This window comes from Symsagittifera roscoffensis, chromosome 2, assembly GCF_963678635.1.
Source record: "Symsagittifera roscoffensis chromosome 2, txSymRosc1.1, whole genome shotgun sequence".
NCBI lineage: Eukaryota > Metazoa > Xenacoelomorpha > Acoela > Convolutidae > Symsagittifera > Symsagittifera roscoffensis.
The window spans coordinates 49,879,945-49,906,565 of record NC_087063.1 but is presented as its reverse complement, the minus strand read 5'-3'; the positions used below and the strand labels follow the sequence as shown (position 1 = coordinate 49,906,565).

The 26,621-nt window shown below is 33.3% G+C and overlaps 1 long non-coding RNA gene across 1 annotated transcript in view; it reads left to right on the top strand.

Annotated features, from left to right (window-relative positions):
- The window catches only part of LOC134839567 (uncharacterized), an 85,987-nt gene that overhangs the window by 26,179 nt on the left and 33,187 nt on the right, over positions 1-26,621 (top strand). The gene's annotated exons all lie outside the window — the stretch shown is intronic.

Genomic DNA, 26,621 nt, shown 5'->3' with positions numbered 1-26,621 from the left:
TTATTATATTTCATCCACTCTCTCAGACATAGATAGCTAAAAAACAAAAGCAGTTATTTAACTAAAATTCAGGGGCTGCTGCGTACTCACGACAGAAAACTATCCCATTCAATGCATTCGGAGCATTTGAATCCTGAAGCCTTTTTTTCCATAAAAATATAGTTCACAAAAAACTGATGAACTGCGGAAACTGAAAATGTTTCCTGATCCGCAAAAAATTTTAAACTTTTGCTGGTTCAAAAGAATGATGTCTCAACATTGCACAAATTAGCAATGCTGTGTAAAATTATTCTGAGTAAATGAAAAGTACCAAAGAGTTCAACGCCTGAGAGTGCATCTTAAAATCAGGCTTTTTCGGCTTAACTTACTGGTTCAAAAATGTCCCAAAAAGTTTTGGGTGAAAAATGTGCGAGTGGGCAACGTGTATCAATATGAGCGTCGTGCTTAGTCAAACAAAACTTGGAAAAAATGTACTGCTTGAAACATCGTCTGTTTTTCAAAATTACCATATGAGCAAAAAAAAGTCTAAAATTTAAGCCAGCTAACTTTCGCTAGCAGACAACAAAACTTATGGTTAACAATAATGTACTGAAACCAGATCTAAACTAGTATTTATCATTGGTCATTATAATGATATTTTATCTCTATAAAAAAATGAAAACTAACCAATCATTTTCCCTTAAACTAACATTCCACTTATTTGTAAGTGTTGAAACTACTCGTAGTTTCAACACCAGAACAATTTGAATTAAACTTAGAATACAGATGTTCTCATTCTGGCACTAACTCGCGTAAACCGGTGTACACTATTGAGACTAGGAGATATAAGAGTAAGATTAGGATTGATATTAGAACTTAGAATCTATCCGGCCAAAAATAAGATAGCGTGACGAGCAGACGGTGTACCTTATCTGAAATTGCTCTTTTAGTATAACCGAAAGGTCATAACTCATCTGGTGCGACCAAAAGTCTAGAAAAGACCTTAACTAACCTAGAATTCGACAAAAATTAGATTAGAATTAGACGAACACAACATTTCAAAATGTTATATGATAAGAACTTAGTAGATATGTCTCTACGACTCAATAGATCAGATCCAATATTCCGCACAATACGAGAAATACCCGGTATTGGAAGAAGACGTCGAACAAGAAACGACTACCAATCGATTTCATGATTGTACGACAAAAAGAAGATCAAACTTTTGTATTTAGAATACTACTAGCAGTAAATTTAAACTTTCATTTACTCACATAAAATTTTGAAGAATCATCTTCAAAAACCTTTCATGGCGCTACACCTAACAGTTATACAATAACGATTGATAAAAAAACACTTGATCAGCTGTAAACAATCCCTAAATCAGCTGTAAATTAAATAACGTCTTGAAAATTTTTTATTGAATATAAAAATGCAATAGTTTGTAAGTATAAATCATACATCATTAGTATATATTTAAATCATCTCCTCATCCGAGCTTCAGCACCTAAAACATAACAGCAAATCTCAAAACTAAAATTTAACCTTTTTAACATAACCCTTTATTGATAAACTATCAAGGCTTATCCTTGTTTTCATTTAATTAACTTGATTTTAAATAACAGTTCATCAAGGCTTCCCTAGGATCTCTAGTTTAAATTAAATTATACCTAAAATTTTGATCATCAAGGCTTATCCACGGTTTAAATAGAACAGGTTTTTATTCTCCCCCTCCCATTTTATTTAGTATCTAACGACCTCAAACGTCGATTCACTACCCAACCCTTATCAAAGACCCAGATTTAACAGAAATTTTTTAAAAAACTAACCATTTTAATTAGGATCAACAGTGAAAAACTTCAGTTACTCTTCCTTCACTTGATCCCCCTCCTCTTAGATGACCCAGGCTAAAACACTTAAGCATAGTATGTCTTAAAAAAATTGTATCTAACGAACTTCTTGCGTTCTAATTATACCTGAATCTTGTGAAACGATTTAGTATTCTCCAACCCTTGATCACAAATCACAACCCCTAAGTATGATTAGGTAAGTCTATCTTAACAAAAAGTCAACCTACAATTTTTTCTCAAATGCCAAATGCCGCAGAATCACTACAAATGACTATGAATCCATACCTATTGGGTGAATTATCAATATAATCGAACAAAACACTAATGGTATTTACAAGCCCAGACCCTGAATACTCTGTAGAAGATTACCTAAATGCAGTCACAGCACATTTAATTTTGAATTTAGGACCTGAACCAGTAAACACGACGCAACTTCATCAGAATTGGATACATAGACGCACAGCCTTAATCCAAACCACAGTTGACGGCGCAGCCCAAAAACGGTTTGCAGTTTTACCTATAGAAAAAAAATCCAATTGGAAAAGATTCACACAAGAAATCTCAAAATTGTTTGATTCCGAAAGAAACAAACATCATCAAAGAATTTTATGCAATGAGATTCGTAGACTACTAAATGAAACAGATAAACAACTTGCAGTAAGAATTGAAACTCTAGTCCGAAAAGCTACTCTACTCACTCAATACCCATGATTATAAAAATACAAAGATGACAGAAATCTTAATGATGACTCTAACACCTCATTTGCGGAAAATAGCAATAAAAAAGAGAGCATCACATCCTTCCTCAATCCGAGAACCAGATTTAGACTTTAGGAAAATAGTAGATAAACTAGAACAAGCAGAGATCATTATGAAACTAGAAGAAACGCAAAATCTAAAGTTACAATATTTCAACAACAACCAAACCACTACTTCACAAATAAACAATTTTAACGACTCTGATACAGAATTATCTGAAAAAAATTACTGAAATCAGAAACATCTTAGAGAAAAACCCAAATTTTAAAGGAGAACAATCATTCAAAAAATGTTTTAATTATTGCCGACGATACGGACACAGCATTGCCGAAAGCAGAAAAAAACAACGAGATAACTAAAATGATCCACAAAAATGTAGAGAACCAAATAAATCAATTCATCAATACATGAAAAAAAGATCAAAATTTACGCACCAAAAACATTCATAGTAATAAAAGTTCAGGAAAACCACTTCCAAATAACTCAAATTGCTCTAGACAACAATCACCAATTATCAAGGAAGATCGCCTTTTAATACCAATTATCGAGGAAGATCGCCAAATCAAACAAACTCACGAAATTTCTTACAAAACAGATATAGACGATCAAATAGTCGAAATAGTCAATATCGAAATAACTATTCAAGATCAAATTCAAACTAACCTGAATTTTCATTTGATGCCAGTTACCATTCAAACTCTAGAAATAGAAGTTATTCAGATAATCGATCTAGAAATTCTTCATACAATAGAAATAGAAAATTTTCCAACGATAGGAATAGAAACTATTCAAATGATCGAAACCCTAGATATCAAAATAATAGATTACGCGATTATTCTTACAACAGACCAAACTATCACAGATCAAAATATAACAACTGTCAAATTAGATCACGCGATAATTCACAGAACAGAAATTCAAGTTATAACAATAGACAAAGAAACTACAATCAGTCACCACAAAGGAATAACACACATTATCAAAAAATACAACAAAATTATAGGAGTAGTGAACCTAAACATCAAAGGCAAATAAATCAGGTACAAGCAATTGAAGAAACTCAACCAGACCCCCTGGTATTGATAATAACGATAACACAGAATTGCAATTAAATCACACCAATTGCGAATCCACAGACAGTGAAAGTGACACAGAAAAAACAGTTTCAATTAACATAATACATGTTGGAAACGACTACGAACCTATTGTACACGAACAACCAATATATTCCCATATCTATTAAAACCATTGTCAATTTCTTCTAACTACTATACAAGAGCTATAAACAGTAACAAATCAATGGAAAAAATAGTAAAAGAAATAACAGAAGAAAAACCCACAGAATTCTCAAGCACAAATAACACTTATCAAAATAAACCAAAAAAACCGCAATTACCAAAAGAAAAAATCGGGACAATCCAACTTCTTTAGAAAGTCAAAAAAGCAAACAATTTCAAACACCAGACCATGAAATAGATTTTTAAAAAGATTCCGCAGCGGAATCAAATATCATCAACATTCCCACTTGGAATGAAACAAAAATTCTACATCCAAAATTAATACCCTTCAAAACAACAAGCAGACTAGCAACCGCACAAGTATCAAACTTAACAATTTATGGAAAAACCCAACTTTTTCTTGTTCCCACTCAAACAATGGAACAAAACAAACTCATGAGCAAACCATTTAAACAAACCTTCCACATCACAGATATAAAACATAATATCATTGGAATATCATTTTCACTAAATATTTACCAACTATAAATATCTTTAATAGCAGAATTCATAAAAAAGATCAATACACAAGAATCAAAAACACAACTTTAACATTTTTTCAAAGATTAAACAAACAACCACCAGTTTTCTCTAAATTTTACCCTATAACAATCAGGAACGGAAACACCTGAAACCACTATGAGGTAAAATTTATGACTTCTCAATCAAACAAGTTCACCAATAGGATAAAGAACAAAATCAACAACATCTCTTTGTGTCTGACCTTGAATTCAGACCAATTCATAGTTTTTTCCGAGTAACAATTTCATATATCAAATACATGAAAGACTCAAACTCAGATATGATTTCTTTTTATATATATATAACACTTCTCCATACAAAATAACCCTAGCTCTAGGATTATTAGGTTATAATGAAACTAACGCAACAATTTCTCCCACAAAGAAATAGCGTATGGAGTAAATAATATTCTACAACTATAAAATAATGAAAACTAACCAATCATTTTCCCTTAAACTAACATTCCACTTATTTGTAAGTGTTGAAACTACTTGTAGTTTCAACACCAGAACAATTTGAATTAAACTTAAAATACAGAGATTCTCATTCTGGCACTAACTCGCGTAAACTGGTGTACACTAGATCTATTGAGACTAGGAGATATAAGAGTGAGATTAGGATTGGTATTAGACTAAGAAATTGCACGAATCTATCCGGCCGAAAATAAGATAGCGTGACGAGCAGACGGTGTACCTTATCTGAAATTGCTCTTTGAGTATAACCAAAAGGTCATAACTCATCTGGTGCGACCAAAAGTCTAGAAAAGACCTTAACTAACCTAAAATTAGACAAAAATTAGATTAGAATTAGACGAATACAACATTTCAAAAAGGTTTTATGATAAGAACTTAGTAGATATGGCTCTACGACTCAATAGATCAGATCCAATATTCCTCACATTACGAGAACTACCCGGTATTGGAAGAAGACGTCGAACAAGAAACGACTACCAATCGATTTCATGATTGTTCGACAAAAAGAAGATCAAACTTTTGTATTTAGAATACTACCAGCAGTAAATTTAAACTTTCAACTATTCACATAAAATTTTGAAGAATCATCTTCAAAAACCTTTCATGGCGCTACACCTAACAGTTATACAATAACGATTGATAAAAAAAAACACTTGATCAGCTGTAAACAATCCCTAAATCAGCTGTAAATTAATTAAGGTCTTGAATTTTTTTTTTGAATATAAAAATGCAATAGTTTGTAAGTATAAATCATACATCATTAGTATATATTTAAATCATCTCCTCATCCGAGCTTCAGCACCTAAAACATAACAGCAAATCTCAAAACTAAAATTTAACCTTTTTAACATAACCCTTTATTGATAAACTATCAAGGCTTATCCTTGTTTTCATTTAATTAACTTGATTTTAAATAACAGTTCATCAAGGCTTCCCTTGGATCTCTAGTTTAAATTAAACTATACCTAAAATTTTGATCATCAAGGCTTATCCATGGATCAAATAGAACAATTTTTTATTCTCCCTCTCCCATTTTATTTAGTATCTAACGACCTCAAACGTCGATTCACTACCAAACCCTTATCAAAGACCCAGATTTAAAAGAAATTTTTTAAAAAACTAACAATTTTAATTAGGATAAACAGTGAAAAACTTCAGTTACTCTTCCTTCACTTGATCCCCCTCCTCTTAGATGACCCAGGCTAAAACACTTAAACATAGTATGTCTTAAAAAAATTGTATCTAACGAACTTCTTGCGTTCTAATTATACCTGAATCTTGTGAAACGATTTAGTATTCTCCAACCCTTGATCACAAATCACAACCCCTAATTATGATTAGGTAAGTCTATCTTAACAAAAAGTCAACTTACAATTTTTTCTAAAATGCCAAATGCCGCAGAATCACTACAAATGACTATGAATCCATACCTATTGGGTGAATTATCAATATAATCGAACAAAACACTAATGGTATTTACAAGCACAGACCCTGAATACTCTGTAGAAGATTACCTAAATGCAGTCACAGCACATTTAATTTTGAATTTAGGACCTGAACCAGTAAACACGCCACTTCATCAGAATTGGATACATAGACGCACAGCCTTAATCCAAACCACAGTTGACGGCGCAGCCCAAAAACGGTTTGCAGTTTTACCTATAGAAAAAAAGTCCAATTGGAAAAGATTCACACAAGAATTCTCAAAATTGTTTGATTCCGAAAGAAACAAACATCATCAAAGAATTTTATGCAATGAGATTGGTAGACTACTAAATGAAACAGATAAACAACTTGCAGTAAGAATTGAAACTCTAGTCCGAAAAGCTACTCTACTCACTCAATACCCATGATTATAAAAATACAAAGATGACAGAAATCTTAATGATGACTCTAACACCTCAATTGCGGAAAATAGCAATAAAAAAGAGAGCATCACATCCTTCCTCAATCCGAGAACCAGATTTAGACTTTAGGAAAATAGTAGATAAACTAGAACAAGCAGAGATCACTATGAAACTAGAAGAAACCAAAGTCTAAATTTACAATATGTCCACAACAACCAAACCACTACTTCACAAATAAACAATTTTAACTACTCTGATACAGAATTAGCTGAAAAAAATCACTGAAATCCGAAATATCTAAGAGAAAAACCCAAATTTTAAAGTCAAACAATCATTCAAAAAATGGTTTAATTATTGCCAGCGATATGGAAACAGCATTGCCGAATGCAGACAAAAACAACGAGATAACTAAAATGATCCACAAAAATGTAGAGAACCAAATAAATCAGTTCATCAATACATGAAAAAAAGATTAAAATTTACCCAACAAAAACATTCATAGTAATAATAGTTCAGGAAAACCACTTCCAAATAACTCAAATTACTCTAGACAACAATCACCAATTATTGAGGAAGATTGCCTTTTAAGACCAAATATCGAGGAAGATCGCCAAATCAAACAAACTCACAAAATTTCTTACAAAACAGATATAGTCGATCAAATAGTCGAAATAGTAAATATCGAAATAACTATTCAAGATCAAATTCAAACTAACCTGAATTTTAATTTGATGCCAGTTCTCATTCAAACACTAGAAATAGAAGTTATTCAGATAATCGATCTAGAAATTCTTCATACAATAGAAATAGAAAATGTTCCAACGATAGGAATAGAAACTATTCAAATGATCGAAACCCTAGATATCAAAATAATAGATCACGCGATTATTCTAACAACAAACCAAACTATCACAGATCAAAATATAACAACTATCAGAATAGATCACGCGATAATTCACAGAACAGAAATTCAAGTTATAACAATAGACAAAGAAACTACAATCAGTCACCACAAAGGAAAAACACACATTATCAAAAGTTACAACAAAATTATTGGAGTAGTGAAACTAAACATCAAAGGCAAATAAATCAGGTACAAGCAAATGAAGAAACTCAACCAGACCCCCCTGGTAGTGATAATAACGAAAGCACAGAATTGCAATTAAATCATACCAATTGCGAATCCACAGACAGTGAAAGTGACACAGAAAAAACAGTTTCAATTAACATGATACATGTTGAAAACGACTACGAACCTATTGTACACGAACAACCAATATATTCCCATATCTATTAAAACCATGATAAATTTCTTCTAACTAATATACAAGACCTATAAACAGTAACAAATCAATGGAAAAAATAGTAGAAGAAATACCAGAAGAAAAACCCACAGAATGCTCAAGCACAAATAAGACTTATCAAAATAAACCAAAAAACCGCAATTACCAAAAGAAAAAATCTGGACAATCCAACTTTTTTTAGAAAGTCCAAAATGCAAACAATTTCAAACACCAGACCGTGAAATAATTTCAAACACCAGACTTGGAATGAAACAAAAATTCTACATGCAAATTTTTTACCCTTCAAAACAACAAGCAGACCAGCAACCGCACAAGTATCAAACTTAACAATTTATGGAAAAACCCAACTTTTTCTTGTTCCCACTCAAACAATGGAACAAAACAAACTCATGAGCAAACCTTTTAAACAAACCTTCCACATCACAGATATAAAACATAATATCATTGGAATACCGTTTTTCACTAAATATTTACCAACTATAAATATCTTTAATAGCAGAATTCATACAAAAGATCAATACACAAGAATCAAAAACACAACTTTAACATTTTTTCAAAGATTAAACAAACAACCACCAGTTTTCTCTAAATTTTACCCTATAACAATCAGGAACGGAAACACCTGAAACCACTATGAGGTAAAATTTATGACTTCTCAATCAAACAAGTTCACCAATAGGATAAAGAACAAAATCAACAACATCTCTTTGTGTCTGACCTTGAATTCAGACCAATTCATAAATTTTTCCGAGTAATAATTTCATATATCAAAATCATGAAAGACTCAAACTCAGATATGATTTCTTTTTATATAGATATAACACTTCTCCATACAAAATAACCCTACCTCTAGGATTATTAGGTTATTGTGAAACTAACGCAACAATTTGTCCCACAAAGAAATAGCGTATGGAGTAAATAGTATTCTACAACTATTAGATATATATCAATCAACAATTCTTAACGAAGATTTATCAGTTGTTAAAATATTAAGTATTGAAAAACGAAATACAGATTATTCCACAAAAACACCCTACTTTAAACCAATATTTCAAATATCAAATACATGGAAGAACAACAAAAATTTTAAACAATGTTCAACTTTCAACGCTCTCAGATAACACAAAAAGAATTTGAACATTTATCTAACCTATTATTTAAATACCCGAAAGCTTACGCAACATCTAAATTTGATATTGGAAAAGTAAATTCACCACTAAATTTCTCTCTAAAAACTGATGCAGTTTTCAAAAAACAACGAGCAAGTAAAGTCCCAATTCACTTACAAGACAAAGTTAACCGATTACCTGAAATACTAGAACAATATGAAAACATTTCTCCAATAAGAAAGGAGAACAGCCAAAAGGTAACACGTTCATAAACCCTTTTAATATTTTAGCAGAAGGGGAATCATCAAAAGTAGTTCTAGATGCAAGATATCTCAATTCAATCATTGATGAGTCTAAAAGTAATAGGCCTATTGAACCAATTCAAGTAATTCTCACAAACATGAACGTTAAATTTTTCACAACAGCGGATATGAATAGTGCATATAATCAAATGCCGTTAGACGAACAATCCAGACGATTAACACAATTAGTTATTGGAAATCAACAATACGAGTTCAACAGATTATTCCATGGAATTTCCATAAGACCAGCAGTATTTTCAGCGTTGATGACTAAAAATTTCAGACCACTAATACTCAAAAAAATGCAATCACATATTTAGACGACGTTTTTATGCAATCACAAACAAAAGACCAATAGTTCATTGTTTTAGAAAAATATCATCAAACATTGTTACACAAAAACATGAAAGCAGCCCGGATAAATCACATTTTTTTCTAACACGAGTAAAATTCCTTGGACATAATGTAGAAAGAAACACTCTAATTTCATTAAAATCTCACATAGACGCAATCCAAAAACTCCAACCACATTCAAATAAAAAGAAATTACAAGAATTTCTAAGAATGTTAAACTTCTTAAGTAAATACGTATAAAAAAATGCAGTCAAACTTAAGACCATTCTACAACATCCTTAGACAACAGAAAACTTTTGAATGGACATCAGTACATCAGAAACAATTTGAAGAAAAAAAACTCTTTCCACTGAACAATTAACACTAATCCAGATCCCAACCAATCATTTTATGCCATGTGCGACGCCTCTAACTTTGGCATCGGCGCAGCATTATTACAATCTCACAATGGAACAAAAAAACGAGCCTCGTTTCAGCAAACTCTAGGCTATTCACACAAGCTGAACTTAGACTCTCTACACTTATGAGAGAATGCATAGCCATAACATATACACTTACAGAATATGAATTTTTAATACTTGGATCTAAACATCCAACAGTTTTATTTACAGATCATAAACCACTAATCTTTCTTTCCACACAAAAACCAAACCCGAACCATAGAATTTACAGATTTTAACTAACTTTAATGAAACTCCCAAACTTACATATAGTTTGGATATCAGGAAAAAACCTCGCACTACCCGATACTCTCAGTAGAAATACACCACCTGAATTGTTAACAAGAAAAACAACAGTTGAAGTACCACAAAATATTAAATTTTTCCTTGCACAAGATGAAACCTCACTAAGATTAAAATGCAAATATGCATAAAGAACTGATATAGACCAATTACAAATAAAAAATCTACAACATTTTCCACTATATTTAGATTGTCAAAACAATCACTATGAAGTCGACCTACTAGGAAAATTTACATTCAAACCGATACCACATTCTTCAGGGATTAAAAACAACACACAGTAAAACCAATCAAACAAAAATTATATAAAAAGGATCTATTCCCTTTCATGGAAAAAGGAAACCTAACTGATAATATAATTTTATCATGCCCACCAAATAACGACTCAAAATATCCAATAAATCATGTTTTTAATCTTCATGATCCACTAGATACAATACCTCTATCAAAAATAGAAATTGAAAATATTTTTCTCCCAATAACAGAACAAATAACACTCGAATTTTTACAGAAACATCAAAATCTTGACCCAGTCATTAGACAATTTAAATTTCAGCACAAATATAAAATCAAGCCAATTAAAGCCGATATCACCATTCTAGGAAATGAAACACTTCTTAGATATTTCAGAAAGTTTAGCAATACCTCTATCAACGAAAACACAGATACTCTAGAATACCAAACCTCTGATATCAAAGTACCCTGCCCACCTTTAGGTATGATACTTAAAGCTTTTCATACCTCTCACTCTTTACACACTAAAGGACACTCAGGAGCAGAGAAAACATATTCAAGTTTTATATAAAGTTTTTATTTCCCAAATTTATTATTATTTGGATAAAAAATACTATGCAATGATTGCATAACATATCAATTAAACAAACCATACCCAAACCAAAATCGAATTTCAGAAAAACAAGATTTTAAAGGACAAAGTCTATACTTCAATCACAGAATTTCATTCAATACAAAAGGACCAATATCACCATCTTCAGAAGGAAACTGATTTATAATGATCATAGTCGATGCGTTCACACACTACGTAGCACTTAACCCAGTACCTCATTGTAATGCTTATAATGCACATACAATACTTTATGAGCACTGGATAGCAAAAATCGTTTTACTCGAAATCCTTGTTACAGACAATGGCACTGAATTTATAAACAACGAAATCATTACACTATGCCATTTATATAGTATTGATCACAAACCACGTATATCTCATGCACCTTGGACTAATGGATTAGTCGGAGGCATGAACCGTTCATTACAAGAACATCTTAGATGTATCAAAAACGGAAATGACACACGATATACTGAATGTTCAACAGATGTAAAACTATTCCCATTATCTTATAACTCACAAATCACAACAACTTTAAAACTATCACCCTATGAAGTGGTTTTCAATCGAAAACCAAGGAAACCGATAATGTTCAGATCAAATTCTTCAAAACATACACAAGGTTACTGTCAACCCAATAACGAACAATATGTTATAATTCACCACTACATACCCACGATGCAGATCACTTCCATCATCCACAAATTTTAAAATTAGCTTACGGTACACACACCGAATGGATTTTAAGATAAAAAACCACAAAATTTACCAGAAAGTAACAAAAAATTTTTTACAAAGACAAAATAATAATTCCCAAAAAAATTCTCGATTTACCCCAGCTAAAAACTAAAAAATTGGATTATACGTTTTAATTTCAAGTTTTACAACACAAAAAGAAATTTTCTATAAATTACAACCACCCCAAGAAGGACCACATCAAATAATTGATAAACCCACTGATGTAACATACAAACTGACAGACCTAAAGAAAAAAGAAATCGTTCAACACGGAAACAATTTTTTACCTTATTATCCGAAAGAGTACGCTCTTCGCGAACTGACTCAATTAAACTCTTTTACAGGACTTAAAATTATTCAAAATAATTCAAATCACGTACAAAATCAAAGCACTGATATCAAACCTACCCAAAAATCATTAGATAAAAATGAAAGATAACTTCCCCAACAAACATCAAAAAATTAGATAACAAATGATAACTCAAACAGGAAGAACACATCAAAATTAGAAGAAAAAATTCAACCTCAAGATCAAAAAAAAAAATCTCACCCTCAAGCCAATCTCTAACTATAACTAAAGGACCTCCAGGTCAAAAATAGGCGAACCGCTTAAAAATGACACCTGAAACAAACAAAGTCTCAATATTGCAACCCTCCCCTATCAAGCAGTACAAAGATCAACTATATTGTCCCAACTTAAACCTCAAAACCCCTCAGGCAAAAATATTCAATTAGCCTAAAGAACAGAATGGACATGATCATTTAGCCTAAAGTACGAATATCTCTTAGATACCCCCAATCATCCAATAAATAACAACAAAACCAGGAAGACCCTTGAGAGCCCTCCAAACTTTCCTAATCAAAAATTGCCGAAAAACAACCCACTTGTCAAAAAACTAATAAACAAACAGACCACACTCGAACTTAACCTTAAAAATAAAAAATATTTCGAGGAAACGAATCAATTCTTCAAATGCTTCTTTCTCGATTAGTCAACAAATTTCAAAACATCCTTTCAAACCTTTTTTCAATCCTTTCTAATTTTTTCAAACTTTGTATAATCTTCATATCCGATATCCTAGAAACATTCATCCTCTCACTGACAATAATTTCCAGTTTTTTCATCATTTTTTATTCACTAGCCCAAGCCTACGTTAATTTTTCCAAACTCATTGACCACCTCCTCAGGTATGATACTTCAAATAACTATATAAATGTTGCAACATCTATTTAGTAGAACAAATGTTTTTCATCTTCTCATAATTTTTCTCATTTTTTTTAAAAATCACTCATAATGACAATATGCAAATGCATAAAAAAGGTTATCATAACTTTCGCATTAGCAACGATACTTCTAATCCTTTTCATCGAACAATCTTACAAAAAACACAAAATTGTCTCATAAATAAATATTTTTCCAAAACTTTCCAAAATTGCTAATCGACAACCACCACATCAATCCCCACCAAGAACGTCCCAAGAATTTCCAACAACTCCAACAAAAAATCAAATAAATCAAAGTCAAAGTCAACACGCATCTCTTTTCAAGACAATCCATGAAGAAAGACACCCACTAGAAACAGTAGTTCGCCACGCATCTCTGAGCGAACCACAATACAAACCAGTATATAATTTATAGCCCCTCTCCAACAAGACCCTAATAGAGCAAGACACCAAATTCAAAACAAAACCTACTCGAAATAAATAGAAAAATTATTTATATAAGACGAAATAGAAAGTCGCAAACCCCCAGAGTTCAATTCAGCATACCTCATTCACCAATAGAAAATCCTATAGATCTCTCCAATGCACCACTCAAAGTACTCCCCAGACCCAAACACAACAAAACACATCGAACACTCCCTCACAATTTTTAGGTTCAACCCCTCATCTGAACATATCCGAGAAAATCCTTTCAATCCCCCAACCACTAAATAACATCTCCCATTTTCGATGACACAAGCTCTTACTCAAGGCGAACCAATTTTAGTGAAAGATCCATTAGACGCTTCATCAGACACAAATTTGTCATTACCAGAAACTCTTTCACTCCCTTCAACCACTTCCCAGACTCAAATCTCACAAACACTATTTCCTTCAAATTTTCCTACGATTAGAGACACCTACGATTAGATTGGAATACATTCGTAGCGCCCCTCCATTATTTGGACAACATCACGAAAGTAACAGATTACACAACTGGGCACTAAACAGATTACAATATCGACAAGATATCCACAAAGACATACAAGAACAAAATATACAAAAATTTACGCATGATAATCTGACATTAAAATTTGAAATCACACTAAGACTAATAAATATATTTCACCACCCCTTATCCCTGGACCCCCCGAATATGACAGTTCAATCTTTACCTCCACCATTTATAACAACAGAAGTCATCGACAAATACGATATATACACAAAAAAGACAATTGGATTTATCACCTTTTATAATCCATATTCAGGACTATCAAACCCATGTATCTTTTAAAGATACTAATTTTTGCTACTCTTCTCTTTCTTAATTTCTCAAAACCCAATCATAACAACCCTTCTCCACGAACAGGACCCCAGGATTTACTAGTCACAATTTATGACTGTGAAGAAAATGAACTAAACTCTTTACATTAATATGCAATAAATCAAGTCACTCAATTCAAAACCGAACCACAATCAATAGAAACAACAAACATAATAGCTACACTTTACTCCATAGCACGAGCTACAACAATAACAGGATATAAATGCATTGTTATCAAGTTTCAAACGGATATAAAAACAGACTAGATTATGAATCTTTCTACCAAAGTAACAATGAAAGACTATTACATCTCAGCCCTGACAATTGTAAAAACGAACTTAGACGATTTGAAATCACATAAAACGAAGGCACAACCAGAAAATTGGTTTACCAGACTGCACATCAAGCCGAACTTGATAGATACCAAGGTCACATAAAACTAGACGACAAATTTCGCTTCCAGGGAGCACATGGAAGATTAACTTACGATCCCCTTGATAAAAATTGGATACCACACATTGGAAAAAAACAACCCCTCAAATTGTGCATTGACACTAAAAATAAAGGATACCAAGAAATAATGTTTTTTGATTGGAAAAAAAAACAATTTTAAAAAGTACAACTAACACGAGATTTAAAAGATGACACTATAATTTATCAAGGAATCAGACTCCCTTGCAAAAACGACCAAAGATACTGCAATCCTACTACATGAACACAAGCAACAATTGTTTGGTTTCCCGAAGACGCTTGTACCACAATACAAGTAGCAAAAACACACGCTAGAATAATAAAATTTCGCCAAAAATATTTTATTGAATCAATCCTTTATGAAAATGTAAACCCTGATCAAAGCAGACAGAGTAATTTTAAATTAAAAGACATTCACAGTATAGAAAATAAATTGACACGCTTCCAAATATACCCAGAAATGGAACTGGTATTTAAATACACCAAACTACTTTACAAAACACAATACTCAGAAATTTTTGTCGAATACGAACAAGGTTTCGACATGAATACAGGAAAATTATTTATACATCCAATGGCAACATCCCACTCAACCAGTGACGAAAATTCATATATCCCAGTAAAAACGCAGGAAACATTGGTGGAAAAATATAACCACAAGACAAAGACAGTACAGGTTTACAAGAACCATCACAAATGAACAACACTCATTTTGGCGCAACTCACTATGACATACACTTAGAAATGAAATTAGACTACACAATAAAAAGAATCTTTCGAGAAATGCCTTTGACAGAACTTGAAACACTCCATCAACTATGCGAACTTGAACGCACACAAACTTTACAATCACTTGCACTAGCAGTATTAAAAATCCCTTAAGCAGGATATTTACAATTAGGTAACAGATCAAATTTTTTTGACAACGAAGGAAAAATTTTAGGGTATTACACTTAAACCAAAAAAGTATCACCTTTATATGTTTTAAAAAACATAAGATGCTATAAAAGAATCCCGCTAAACTACAAAAAAGTATATTTTGTTGATACACTCTCCCTAAGAACTTATTTTTGAGATTCAGCAGTCCCATGTCAACAACACCTAACACATATGGCCAATCACAAAATAAAACAAATACAACGCCTACAGCACCACAGCTGCAAAACCTAAACCATAACCATCCCTTATCATAAGTACCACAAAATTTCAGAAATATAGCCCTAACAGACCTCATAACTTCGAGATCTAATTATTCACAAAGCCCAATTCAACACATAATAACCCAACAACCCAGTATAGAAGACACATACGAACGAATTATAGAACAACCACATACCACTAATTTTTCGCTCTCAGAACAACCAACCTTTTAGCACACGATGAGCCGCCAAGTTGGATCACTCCATCGCTCAATTTCCTACCCAGCCAACCTCCAGAACAATCTTCCCATAATCCCACCTTTTTGCTTTCCCTCCACCTCAATCACCTCATAACAACACTTCATCCAGCATGGAATCAGACACTAATTCCAACACAACTGTATATAACACTATCTCCCAATTTAATAACTCCGATATCGAAACCCCGACGAATTTGCCAACTCCGAACCCAGTACATCTACTTTTTCCCAACCTCCCTTTCAACCTAATCATTCCCAAGTCAAAATTAAACCCTCGTCCCCTCCCTTACCATTTCACATGTAACACCCTCATATTCCCCCTTAACCAGTGAACCTTTCAATAACAACAGCACTGTAAAAACACAAATATCTCACGAGCTTGATAATTTCATCACACTTCAACAAAAATTACAGCACCCTCAAACACTAACCATTCACCAACTCTCACAGTCTATGATATCATCCAACCCATCAACCCCAACTCCTTCTTCACATTATACCCCTTCGCAAATTCCAACTTCCTCATCGAACCCATCCTCCAGTAAAAACCGAGCCTACCGAACTTTTAAAAGAATATTCCCAAATACTCCATTTCCCTCTAACCCAAGAACATCCACAACATTTGTCAATCATCCACTCCACACTAACACAAAAGAATTTCTTTAAATATGTTTCCCCCAGTACACATGAATTTCCCCAGTACACATATTTTCATTCAGACCCCACTAACGAAAAACCTTATGTAAATGAGCACGTATTATACCGTAAACTCTCATGTATATCAAAGTATCACTTTACTAATCCACTATCACTACCATTATATTACACCCCTCATGACAACGAAAAATGCAGCACCCAACTCTCTCTTCTAACAACAGCACTAACAATTCACACAGATAGGATATAAACAATCACTAATCAAATTCACCGCGCTCAAAACTAAGGGATATTCTATCGACTACTACGATCATAACATCATACTACCTAACGAAGGCATTTTTCTAAACGACGATTAATTTGCTAATCCATAACTAACAGAAAAACTTTTCAACAAAACACCATACGTTTTCACCCTCAACACTTTGAATAAAATTACGACAATGTCAGTTCTGCAGCACTCCGTAATACTCATGCGTATGAGTCATACTTTAGCAAATTTAACCACTTTTCACTAACCTTTCATTTCCTCACCCCCAAAGAACGTGAATTGCACTGTTCACACGAAGTCATGTTACGAACTAAACAAACACACACGTATACTTACTATCATTTCATCCAATTTCATTACACTCATAATACACCAGCACGACAACTTCACCGTAGATATCAGTACATTAACTCTAAATACACTTCATCATTTTTTCTTAACTTCACCTATTGTATAAAAGACCGTAATCTCCGTAATTACGATCCCATCACCCAGATGTATATATTCTGTCCCTTAACCAAACTCTTCATCGTAGACGAACCCGCCCACTAATCGTCCCACACGAATTACTCCAGCCCGTTGAAGTCCCAATCCTAGAACTCATATATAAAACTTGATATAATCATACACTTTATAACCTTATTCAAAACACACCTTATGAACTCTCACCTAGCACTGAAGAGCACAACATCATTAAAGCACTCGAATTGCTTTGGCCACTTCTTCAAACTAAATACATCATTCGCTTGCTAGCTAAATTACTAACTTCATCAGACAACAGCCACGACGTTTTTCCCCACGGATTCTTCATCGACGATTAGGTAATATGAATTAAATAATTTACTGATAAATTCGAACAAAAACTAACCATTCTTTATAAATGTTTTCTTTTTTTTTCATAGGCACAATCATCCTTCACCTACAAAACAGTAAAGCGAAATAAAAAACATAAAATTTTTTTCCAGATTCATAAATTTCTATTAACCAATTTCAATAAATGAATCAGTAAAATTCTCCTGTACAAAGCAATAAATTGATATATAACTTCTTTTGCCCAAGGCAGTAATATTCATACAATTGAAAATAAATTGATAGTTTCAACCCCCAAATCAAGCAGTAAAATTCATAATTTCAAAGTAGTAAATTAATAAAAGTTGCCCATAAAGTTGAAAAAGTAAACTAACCTTTTTAAAGACGCTTCTTTATACTTTAAATATTCACTCGCCCACAAATTCTATCCACAGCCGCACAGCTCGCCCACGAAGAGTTGTTTAAAATAAGGAATTTAAGTTTTAACTTCCACTGATAACAACTCTAACCACTTTTAACACATTTCAAACTTTCCGGTTGGAAAAGAAATATATAATACTCCAAACTAACCAACGCAAGCTTACTAAACACTACAAACCACAAACTAACAGCATGACTAAGAAAAGAAAACCCACGGTACCTAAACTGGATTAACACCAGCTTAGAACTGGATAAATTATTCTTGTGAAGACTTCTTTTTAGTCTGAACACAAAAAGAACAAAACACCAAAAAGTCGAAAGACAAACCCAAAACAAACAATTTGAATTTTGAGAAAAAGACACAATCAAGATAACAGAAGAACAAACCAGCAATAAAAAGGCACAAAGGGTTGAACTTTAACAGGACCCTCCAAAAAAAAAGAGCATGAAAATATAAACTCACTCCTGGCCTTACCCACCAGAAGAGGACGTCCTGAGCATACTCTATAGCCGGCCTCACCCACCGTTCTACATCCACGCTTTGTGACACCCACAACTCCATTTTTTATGGGAGTTACTCAAGTGTGAGTAGCTCTTAAAGAATAACCGAACTAAAAAAACGCTTTTGCGTTGAAAACTATTACAAGATCATGACTAAAAAACAAGATTAACAAAGATTTATATATGTATATAATACAAAGCAGTAGTTAGATAACATACAGCCCAAAGACGAGCAGCAAGGAACTTGACAACCCAATGACACTCCAACTGCGGAATGGCAAGACACACCTGACAAGCTGCCTACAGTCACTACACTCAACGGATTTAAAGTACGACTTGGCATCGCAGCAAAGGAAATCCATTCCAACCGACCAATGGCCATCTCGATGTTCAAGTATACGTACAGATCCAAGGCACCAGGCACTGCATCCAAAGTCAAACTACATGACACTCCCGAATGTGATTGGACCATTGCTACTCTCTAAAATCAACCAGATCAACACTCATCACAACCGATCAGAAATCATAAAACGATCTCCCGAAACAATTGTGATAACATCTCTTCTTCCAAACCAGAAAAAAGAATATACTCGCAACCTTTTAAGAAAAACACCATCATCCATCCTTCACTACAATAGAACATTAAAAAACTAAAACTCTCTAAACCCCGGATGGGTGGAACCAGATCTAAACTAGTATTTACCATTGGTTATTATTATGATTTTTTATCTCTATAAAATATTGAAAACTAACCAATCATACTCCATCAAACTAACAACCCACTTATTTGTAAGTGTTGAAACTACTTGTAGTTTCAACACCAGAACAATTTGAATTAAACTTAGAATACAGTTGTTTTCATTCTGGAACTAACTCGCGTAAACTGTTGTACACTAGATTTTTTGAGACTAGGAGATATAAGAGTAAGATTAAGATTGGTATTAGACCGATTGGTATTAGACCGATTGCACGAATCTATCCGGCCGAAAATAAGATAGCGCGACGAGCAGACGGTGTACCTCATCTGAAATTAATCTATTAGTATAACCAAAAGGTCATAACTCATCTGGTGCGACCAAAAGTCTCGAACAGACCTTAACTAACCTAGACAAAAATTAGATTAGAACTAGACAATTACAAAACTTTATATTTTAAAATGTTATATGACAAAAACTTAATAGATTTGTCTCTACGACTCAATAGATCAGATCCAATATTCCGAACAATACGAAAACTACGCGATATTGCAAGAAGACGTCGAACAAGAAACGACATGCGACTAGGAAGAAATCTGCCAATCAATTTTATGATTGTACGACAAAAACAAGATCAAACTTTTGTATTTAGAATATTACCAGCAGTAAATTTAAATTTTCATTTACTGACATAAAATTTCGAAGAATCATCTTGAATACCCTTTCATGGCGCTACACCTAATAGTTATACAATAACGACTGATAAAAACAACACTTGTCGTTTTCCTTAAATCAACTATGAATTAAATAACGTCTTGAAAAAATTTGTTGAATATAAAAATACAATAATTTGTTAGTATAAATGATACATCGTTAGTATATATATAAATCATCTCCTCATCCCAGCTTCAGCACCTAAAACATAACAGCAAATCTCAAAACTAACAATCATCAAAACTAAAACTTAACATTTTTAACATTGGTTTAAGAAGAGCACTTCGTATTTGTTCGTAGATCAAAATTTTAGATACAAAAATTAAAGTTTATAAAGAGATTCTTTTCATTCATTTTGATTTTATTAAAGGACCTCTTGATGCCTTGTCATTAGAAATAAAATCGATGCCTTTTAAGTTTATTGGGGTTAAACAACTGATTGTGGTGATAAAACTTGATGGTGCAATCATTTTAACTTTTTTCTACTTTTTAGTTGTTCCTTTTTACAATTGAAACTACGCGTCCTACTCTGAATTGCTTTATAAGAGATCAGCAATTTTTTTCATCTTTTGATTAAAAAAAACACCTCCGACCTAGTTGTTCCAAAAAATTTGCTAAATTTACCCGAATTTAACTTAAGTTACTTTTGTTTTTTAAGGTAAAGAATTACCTTAAGTAATTTTACGGTAGACTTGACAAAAATTATACCTTAACAACCAGTGACCTTAGGTGACTTACGATAACGTTACCTCAATTTTTGTAGAGTGTTGATATGAACAATTTTCTAAGCCGAACTTGCCTATCAAACACAAAAAACTCTGGTTGATCGACCGGGTTCAACTATTTTAGCCCGGATAATTTAACTTAGCACTGTCTATGTATCCAGTAACTTATGTGTTTTTGTGCGTTTGATTTGACTAGAATTTTTGAGAAAAATTATCCATACAAAAGTGTGGTCGATTTATCAAAGCAACACGCAATTAAACTTTGAACTCACGGGGTTTGCAAAAGTTGTTTTTACAGCTTTTTTGTTGGTAAACAAAACATGATTTTAAAAAATTTGCAGAAGCAGGGTTTTAGAAGCCTGGCCTTTCTTGAGACAAACCATATTAGCCACGAAATGATAAAGCCTAATTATAACAATAATTATGTATCTTAAGCTGCATTAGCAAGTAGTGACCGCTTTCTCTGCTACGCTTTACTGCAATTACATTCGACACTAGAGATACAATGCGCGTGAAATGATGTGTTTCCAAAAAACTTGCTTGCTCCGCTGAAAAATTGAACAGAAAATGTTCGCTTTTACGTCGCAAGAAAAATGTTTTTTTTTTTCCCATGGCTAAACGTCTTCATCAAATCAAAATCTAAATAATAAAAGAAAGATATATTTTGGGACTGTAAAACAAAGCCGAAATATGTCAAAGCCGAAAACCAAAATCTTGTTTAGCAGTGCCGAAAACTATTTTGAATAGTGTTTTTACTCATTGCAAAACCCTCGCAAGTAATTATTTTCAAATGGACGGAAGTTGATTTCAAACGGACGGTAATTTAATTAATGCCTATTCTTAAACAATTTTTAAAAATCTCCACGCGCGACGTTATATTTCTTTTGATAATTTACGTCATAAGTTGTCAAGTTACTCTGCAAAATTGTGCTCTCGGTTTTGCTCCCCAACAAAACATTTTTACGCAAAATTGCTACCAAATTTTTGTCTCTGTTTGAATACATTTTCAGTTTCAACACGATTGTACTTCGGCACTGTTGAACGCCCCCTTTTTTCCATACCATAACATGCTTTTTGGTGAATGGTAAAAAGACAACAAAATTTAGTTGCAGACTTTTAATTTCATTATATATTTTTAATGTTGGGAGGCAGGTTTTTCTGATTGAAATTCAAGCTAATTTTCTTAAATTTTCATAGACTTCTGATACACTCCTACTCTACGCCTTTCCTTTCAATCTACACTATGCATTAAAGAAAATACTGTAAATGTAACTGAAACGTAATTATGATACTTGAGCGATCAAAGGACAATGTCGTCAAAAATGTTCGAATCGATATGAAAATGTTTTTGAGACAAAATTACTGCACCAGCTGATAAATTATATAATTTCGTGTTTCATGTTGTTCTGTTTGATATAGTTTGATTATGAACCATAGGTTATGACCGAAGTGAGTTATGACCTAATGGTTATACTCATAGAGTAATTTCAGATAAGGTGCACCGCTATTTTTTTTTCGGCCGGATAAATTCGTGCAACTTCTTAGTCTAATACCGATCTTAATCTTACTCTTATATCTTGAGTTATGTTCGTTGTGTAACTCATAGAGTAATTCTGATAGGGTACACCGTCTGCTCGTCACGCTATCTTATTTTCGGCCGGATAGATTCGTGCAACTTCTTAGTCTAATACCGATCCTAATCTTACTCTTATATCTACTAGTCTCAGGGTGTTTAACTAGTCTCTGATAGGCTCAATAGGTCTAGAGTATACAGGCTTTTTGCGATTGCTAAAGTTCTCTGGGAGAGGTAACTAATTTCTAAGTTAAATTCAAATATCTCTGGTGCTGAAATTACAAGTAATTTCAGCACTTACAAATAAGTGGATTGTTAGTTAGATGGATCGTGGTTGGTTAACTTTAAATATTTGATAGAGATAAAATATCCAATGTACAACCAAAGAATAAATATAGTTTATATCTGGTTCCACCTGTCCGGGGTTTACAGAGTTTTGAATCTTAGATCTTCTATCTGTAATGAGGGATGGATGTTGGTTGTTGTTGTTTGACGAGCATCATTTCCTGTTTTGTTCTTGAAGAAGAAAGCTCCAGGAAGCTGGAGTCATCGATAGGAAATTGTTTGTTATCGTTTGACAAAGACTATAACTGTCAATGAAATCAATTTGATTTCAAGTTGGTTTGCTATGATCGTTTGTTCTTGATTGGTCGTGGAGAACTGTGTTTCGATCTGGCTTGGGAATGGCGTGAAGATCGTGTTTGGAGGGGATGCCTTGTAACTCGGATCTGTACGTATACTTGGACATCGAGATGGTCATTGGTCTGATTCAATGAAGTCCTTTTCTGCCAAGTCAAGTCGTACTCTAAATCTTTTATGAGCTGTGATTGTGAGTGGTATGTCAGTTGTATTTAGCCATTCTGTAGGTTGAGTGTGATGGGTTCGTATAGTCTTTGGATGCTCGTTCTTGTGGTTGTTCGTGATCTATGTACTGCATATTATAATTTAGAGTTTATAAAATTTTGTTAGTTCTTATTTTTTAGTTTTAGTTATTTTTAAGAGTTACTCACACTTGAGTACCTCTTGTCAAAAATAGTGATGTGGTCACAAAGCGTGGATGTAGCACGGTGGGTTAGGCCGGCTATAGAGCATGCTCAGGACTTCCTCTCTGGTGGGTTAGGCCAGGAAAGGAAATATGATTTCGTGCTGGTTTTTTGAGGGGTCCTGTTTTGTTTTTATTTTTGTGTTATATTTTTTTTTGTTTTCCTTTTGTTTCGTTGATTGTGTCCTTTTCTCAAAAATCAAATTGTTTGTGGTTTGGGTTTGTCTTGCGACTTTTTGGTGTTTTATTCTTTCTTTTTTAGACTTGGTAAAAGTCTTCAAAAGAATAATTTATCTAGTTTTAAGCTGGTTTAATACGATTTGGGTACCGTGGGTTTTCTTTTCTTAGTCATGCTGTTAGTTTATGGTTCATGGTGTTTGGTAAGCTGCGTTGGTTAGTTTGGTTATTATATAATTCCATTCCAACCGGGTTAAAGGAAAAGTGGAAACTTGTTATTGCTTGTTTGAGTTGTTGTTAGTGCAAACTTAAAACTTGAAATCATTATTTCAAACAATTTTTCGTGGGCGAGATCTGCGATTGTGGAGAGAATTTCTGTGCGTTCAAACAGAAGTTATGGAAAATTTTAGTTCTGCATTTCAATCGTATGAATTTACTGCTTTTAAGATGAAATTTTACTGCTTTTGGGATTAAAAGTTAATTTATTTGCATCGTATTTGAAATTTACTACATTTAGGGGAATAATTTAGAAATGAATTTACTGCTTTGAATTAACTTTTACTGTATCATTTAGTGCTATTAGTTATATAGAGTTTAAAATGGAAAACAGAGTTTATGTTTTTATTTGTCTTTTCTTGTTTTAAAGGTGATCGTGATGTGAAGGCTAAAGAGAATACAAGTTACTGAGTAAAATGGTTAGTTTGGTTTTGAATTAGTTAGTTTGAAAATTATTAAATTCATAAATACCTTTAGTCATCTGGGAAAAGCCGTGTGGAAAAAAGTCGTGAATGGCGTCTGAGGTAGTTAGTAGTTTTGCTAGTATGCGTATTTTGTTTTTAGTTTGCAATAGTGGCCAAAGCAGTTGCTGTGCTAGGATGGTTTTTTGTTCTTCGGTGCCTACTGCAAATTCATGAGGTGTGTTCTGGATTAGACTATAAATTTTGTGGTTATATTCAATATTAGGAATGAATTCTAAAATGGGTACTTCTATAGGTTGAATATATTCATTCGGAATGATCAGGGGTCGGGATTCTTCGTCGTTGAAGGTCTTCGTGAGGGGAAAAAATATATACATTTGAGTGATGGGATCATAACTTCGGAGGATGCCTTGAAAAATAGTATTTTTAATGCAATACGTGAAGTTTAGAAAAAATGGTGAGCTGTGTTTGGAATTAATGAATTGAAATATGTGGTGGGGTTGACGTGATGGTGTGTGTAAATGAAAAAGATTTTGGATAAATCGATAGTAAGTATAAGTATGTGTTTGCTTAGTTCTCAACATGATGTCGTGTGAGCAGTGCAAATCGCGTTCTTTTGGTATCAAGAAGTGAAAGGTTAGTGAAAATGTTTGAAATTTTTCGTGAAATGATTCATATGCTTGGATGTCTGATAGTGCTTCTGAAATTATGTGACCATGCTTTTTAACTAGTATGTTAAGTGTGAATATGTATGATGATTTAATAAAAAAAAATTCTGTGATTTGTAGATTAGCGAATTTATCGAATTTGGTCTTGATTAGATCTAATTATGTTATGATCATAATATACAATTGAGTAGTCGTTAGCGCGGGGTGCAGTGAATGTTTTTAGTAACTTTTTATATCCTACGTATGTAAATTGTCGTGTAGTGAGTGCTGAGGTTAATCCGAAAAATTCGTCTGTATTCCTTTCAATATCGATAGTGGTGTTATAGGGTGGTAGTGTAAGGGGGTTAGTGAAATTATAATAAGCTGTCCAATGAAGTGTGGGTAATAATACATGTTCATCTACAAAATGACGTGGTTCAGGGTTAAAATCTGATTGGTTTAGTGTGTATTGGGGAAATAAAGGTAGGGTTAATTGAAGAAAATTCGTTGTATTGGTGTGGTTTGGATGATTGATATATTCTCGGGCGGTTCCGGGTTTAGATGGGAATGGATGATTGGGAAATTTACGTTTAAAAGTTCTATAAGCACGGTTAGTACTGTTGGATGATTCTGTGGAAGGGGTTGAATGAGCTAATGATGGAGTATAATCCAAAATTGGTGTGGGTGTTGGTGGATTTGATGATGTTATTATTGATGATAATTGGTAAATAGTAAGGGTGTGGAAGATAGCAATTGTTGTTGGAGTGTTATGAAATTATCTAGTTCTTCCGAAAGTTGGATAATATCAGGGGAGTTGTTTGTAGAGCGTTCATTATTGAATGGGGAGTATGTTGGGGTTACTTGAGAAGGAGTGTAGGGAGATGTATGTTGGCTATGGGATTGTATAGGTTTGAAAGGGGGTTTGGAAAAGGTTGTTGAGCTGATCGGGGTATGTCTAGAAGGGGATGGTTCTGAACCGGCGAATTCGTCGGGGGTTTCAATATCAGAATTAGTGAATTGTGAAATTGTTGTATAAATTGTGATATCTGAGTTAGTGTCAGAATTCATGCCGGATGATGTGTTAGCTTGTGGTGAATCAGCTGGCGGAAAAGCAAAAAGTGGGATAATAGGGAGTATATTTTGGAGGTTGGCAGGGTGGGAGTTTGATCGGTGGAGTGATCCAATTTGTC